Below are 5404 nucleotides of genomic sequence, written 5' to 3'. Positions count from 1 at the left end.
CAGGGCTATAGTCAGGAACTGTCTTAAGAAGGAATGTAGCTATTGAATAAATTGTGTATGCCCTCGGGTCAGAAAATGCTATACATTTCCATCTCTGGGATCCCACAGACATTGTACTGCTCTGGCTGTGTGAATAGGAGAGTGATTCTGACTCAAGTTCAGTGGGAACCTACACTGTAGAGGATGGGTGGTATATAACACAGAGGGAGATGGCTGGCATCATCATTGAAAACCAAGGAATCAGGGAACTTTCCCTTTGTGACTAAGGATGTAGTCAGTTTTTTAGACTCACACCACTCCCAGGACTGAAGGCAGATACACATGCAGTTTCTACTACCGTAGATACCTGTGCCTGACTCTTGACCCCCAAATATCTATAGCTGGTGACAAAGATAGCTTTGCACAACTTGAAATAAGAGCTTACTCCAGGGATGGTATGACCATAGTACTAGTACAGATGAACTACATTTTCTGCTGTCACTGGCTATCTCTGCACTATTGTCAGGACTGTGTGTAAGGGTGGTGCTACAGGACTGGCTACTACTTCTCCCTAGAGAGCATCTAACTCATTTCATTGATGCCTTAAAACTGTTGATGCTGTGAATTCTTGTATAAGAGCTCCCATCCTCAATACATAGGGAAACCTCCATCACCACTTTGAGTGTAGGGGCAGCTGCATAGTAACTATCCCCTACTACTGCTCTCTATAGCATACTTGCTGGTAGGGATAGAGGGTCCTCACTCTTGGATGGCCTATAAATATCTCTGACTGATGCTGTCATTGTATGCACTGTGCCCAAATTTAGTAACTAACTACAGGAAGACTAATCAAGGATAATATTTCATATACAGCAAAGTGACACAAGACAAATCCTCAGAAAAAAAGAAACTAAAAAATGACCATCCCCTAAGAGTGATAGTAGTTGTAGCATGAATCTTAGAGAGTCTTATTAATAAAATCAAACCCAGGGCCAGTTATTGGGGTGAATACTGGAAGATCAGAGAGACAGAACAAGCCACAGCTAACCTCACCTGGCCAACTTCTCAGCTGGTCTTGTTTCCTCAGACTGGAAGCCTCTGTGTCCTCATATCCGAATGGCTCTCAGCTGAACTGTGCTGCTGGAAGCCTGAAAGCTTAACTAGCCAAATGTTTAACCAGGCCAAATGCTTCTAGTTTCTGGTCCTCATGCTTTATATACCTCTCTGCTTTCTACCACCACTCCCTGGGATTAAAGGCTCGCTTTCTGGGATTAAAGGCGTATGTCACCATGCCTGGCTGTTTCCAATGTGGCCTTGAACTCACAGAGATCTAGAGGGATTTCTACCTCTGGAGTGCTAGGATTAAAGGTGTGAGTGCCACCATTTTCTAGCCTTTGTATCTAGTGGCTGTTCTGTCTCTGACCCCAGATAAGTTTATTAGGGTGCACAATATTTTGGGGAACACAATACCACCATATCTCTCCCTTTTTTGTCTAAAATTAAAAAAGCTTATAACTAATACAAGAAAAATTATGTCCAATAAGTATATACAATATACACAGTCAAGATTACATAAACAATGTCTAGTCCATTAACATTTGACAGATTCAGACAAAAAACTCCATTAATATATAACAATGTCCAGTCCAGTAACATTTGACAAATTCAGACAAAAATTTTCATTACTTACCTTTTTTAAAACAAGTAATTCCTTTTTAAAAGTAATTCCTTTTTAAAGGTGGTCACCCCTACAGGCTCTACTCAGCCCGGGCTTTCTTTTCCCATGGATAGTGCTCAGACTGGGCCTGCTCAGATGGAGCTGCCTTCTCCCCTGGAGCCTCCTCAGAGGGAGCTGCCTTCTCCCCTGGAGCCTGCTCAAAGGGAGCTGCCTTCTCCCCTGGAGCTTCCTCAGAGGGAGCTGCCTCCTCCCACGGGGCCTCCAAAGATGGAGCAGCCTCTTCCCATGGAGCTTGCTCAGATGGAACAGCCTCCTCCCATGGAGCCTGATCAGATGGAGCCTCCTCCTCCCATGGAGCCTGATCAGATGGAGCCACCTCCTCCCATGGAGTCTCAGTGGGGACATTGTTGGAAGAAGCTGCTTTGTCCTTTGGACCATGCTCAGGTGGAGGTTGCTCAGACAGGGCCTCCTCACATGGGATCTGTTCAGAAGGAGCCTCCTGCTGTCATGGAGCCACCTCTTCAAGTGAAACCAGTCACCAAAAGGTCTTCTCCCCGAAAAGAGAGTACCAAGGAGAAGTCGGGCATGCGGAGTGAGGTGGTGCGGCAGGAGCAAGTCCTTATTGAAGTTGGCTTAGTGCCTGTTAGAGATAGCCACCTTCTGAAGGGAAGCAGGCACGCACAGGATCTTCCAAAGGGAAACTCAAGAAGAGACAAGACACCAAAGGACCAAGAAATTGGCTCTGATGGGGAAGGAAATAAAATGGCCCCTCTCAAGAAAGTGGGAACAGAGGAAGCTGGCAAGAGTCTAGCTATGCTTGCTGCTCCCAAGGAATCTACCAGTGTCTTATCCTCAGAACAAAACTCAAATGGGTCAGGTGGCGAAACATTACATGCTAAGTGTCAGACTGGTTCAGCTGGGCTTTGTGAAATGGAAGTGGACACTAAGCAGAACCCAGACAGTGTCTCTGTGAAAGCCTCAGCACCCGAACCGGCGTCACCATTGCCTCCTGTCCCATCACCAACCGTAACGGCCTCGCCTCCTATCACTTTGGCTGAAAACGAGTCACCGGACATTGATGAAGATGAAGGCATCCACAGCCATGATGGAAGTGACCTGAGTGATAATATGTACGAGGGAAGTGAGGATTCTGGGCTGCATGGGGCTCGGCCAGTGCCATAAGAAGCAAGTTCAAAAAGTGGGAAGGGGGGTTGGCAATTAAAATAACCGAGGGAGAGTTTGTTTGTATTTTCTGTGATCGGTCTTTCAGAAAGGAAAAGGATTACAGCAAGCACCTCAATCGCCATCTGGTTAATGTATACTTCCTTGAAAAAGCAGCTGAGGGGCAGGAGTAGTGAGCTGGCCGGTGGAGGGTGGCTCGTCACAGTTTGTAAGCAATGCCTCACTTTTAGTTTAAGGCAGTAGACACACACAAGCTCGCTTTAATTAGTGTCCAGTGTTGATTTTTAAGTGACATTATTTCCTTAGGACTGTATGTGTTACCTAGTGACTTGCAAAAACCTTAGCAAGTCCTAGGGAGTTAATGTAAGAAAACAGATACTTAATCTGTTAGCTTGTGCAGTGCTGTGAAGAAAGGCGGGATGGTAGGTGACGTTCTCCGGGGTGTCTACCTGTGTGGAACCGGTCAGTTGTTCTGCCCTTTTCACTTCACTTGCTATTTTTAGTTCCTTGTTTAGGCTGATAAAAATTGGCGTAGCAAATTAAAAAAAAAAAAGATTACATAAACAATGTCTAGTCCATTAACATTTGACAGATTCAGACAAAAAACTCCATTAATATATAACAATGTCCAGTCCAGTAACATTTGACAAATTCAGACAAAAATTTTCATTACTTACCTTTTTTAAAACAAGTAATTCCTTTTTAAAAGTATTTTTTCTTTTCATAATAGATTCAGTAATCTACCTTTTGTCATTTTTATATCTTTCTCTTTTTCTTTTTAGTGTAGATTCAGTGATCTACCCATTTATCCTTTTCTTTATCTTTTTTCTCAGAATAGATTCAGTGATCTATCTCATATCTATATTCTTTTCTCTTTTTTTACGTTTAGATGTACAAGTGTCTACATTAAAATAAGAACAATCTCAACAGCAAAAGGAAGTCACAACAAATATTAGAGCAAAAACTAATGAATTAAGGGACCGAAAATTGGTATAAAAATCAATGAAACTAAGAGTTTATTTTTTGAAAAGTTAAATAAGAGTGATGAACGCTTAGTGATCAAGCAAGAGAAAGTGAGAGCCCTTAATTAAGATTAGATTACCCAGGCGTGGGTTGTGGGGTGACTCTTATAATTTTATCAGTCAGCATTCAGGAAAAGGAGGTAGGAGAATTAATTGCAAATTCATGGCCTGCTTATGATGTCTAGTGAGACCCTGTTTCAGAACAAAATAAACAAACCACCCAAATTAAAGCAACAAGATTACAAAAAGAAAAAGAAGAGTTATTAGAAGGAATGTAATTAGTTTAAAAAAACTTAGGATAAATGGATAAATGTATATGTTCTTATCAAGAACAAAATAATACATACAAAATTTAAATAGATATAAATATACCAGCAATGATACTGAAGCAGTAATGGAAAGTCATGTATCAGACTTAAAGAGTAAATAGCATTGCTTTTCTATCTGTTTCATAAAATAGGCAAAGTTCACTTTCAAGTTCATTCTATGAAGTCATTATCCTGATACCAAACATGATAAAGATAAAAAAGTATAGGTCAATATCCATGGTGAACATAGATAAAACCCTCAATATCTTCAATACAATATTTACAAGTTGAATCTAATGATACATTAAAAATCATATTCTATAATCATGTTGGTTTCATTCCAGTGATTTGAAAATTAATAATAAATAATAAAATGGTCATTTTACTGAAAAACATTTGCAGACTCAACATACCACTTGTGAAAACATGAAAATATCAATGAAATTCTTCAAAGAAGTAGAACAACCAAGTTTAAAATTCATAGATTGCGCAAAAGACTCCAAATATCCAGAGCAGTGCTGAAGCCATAACACTATCAGATATGCAAAACAATGAATAGGAAATACAGAGACAAACCCACAAATTATACAACTTGATCCTTAACAAGGGGGAGGGTAGAAGGAATGACAGAGCATTATGAAAGGTGAATTAGAACAAAGTGTGGTGTATATATGTGTGTGTGTATAATCAAATGATATAGAAATCCTTCTGTATAATTGATAAACGTCAATATGTCAGATATATCAGATATATAATAAATAGCTGCTGACTTTTTTGTGGCTGCTGGGGACTGACTGAATTCAGATTCTCACACTTTTGTAGCATGTACTTCACTGATGAAGCCTTCTTCCATGGCCACATTTAATGTTTTATAGACTTTGAAAGCTACTCTTGTATACAAGTGAAACAAACTTAAAAGTTTTGTATCAAAAATCAAGTAAGGGACTGGAGATATGGCTTAGAGGTTAACAGCACTTGGTGAGCAATCATAAAGACCAGAATTTGGATTCAAGCACCCATATATCAAGTTAGAAGTCCTGTTACCTTCTTTAATTCCAACTCTGAGGGATTCACCACTTTCTTCTGGCCTCTGTATATGCACAAACATGTGCTTCTTAGCATACATGCACATATACTTACACAGACACACGTAAATCAAATCTCAAAAATAACAAGTTAGTATATATGTTTCAGAATATCATTCACATTTCACCACCTTTAGATTGCATGTTCAA

General features: G+C 40.1%; 1 pseudogene; it reads left to right on the top strand.

Annotated features, from left to right (window-relative positions):
- The first annotated feature begins 436 nt into the window (after positions 1-436).
- On the top strand, positions 437-3364 carry LOC102917390 (RE1-silencing transcription factor pseudogene; annotated as a pseudogene).
- Positions 3365-5404: the final 2040 nt, after the last annotated feature.

Source organism: Peromyscus maniculatus, chromosome X, assembly GCF_049852395.1.
Source record: "Peromyscus maniculatus bairdii isolate BWxNUB_F1_BW_parent chromosome X, HU_Pman_BW_mat_3.1, whole genome shotgun sequence".
In the NCBI taxonomy this organism is placed as follows: Eukaryota; Metazoa; Chordata; class Mammalia; order Rodentia; family Cricetidae; genus Peromyscus; species Peromyscus maniculatus.
This window is presented reverse-complemented; position numbering and strand designations above follow the sequence as displayed.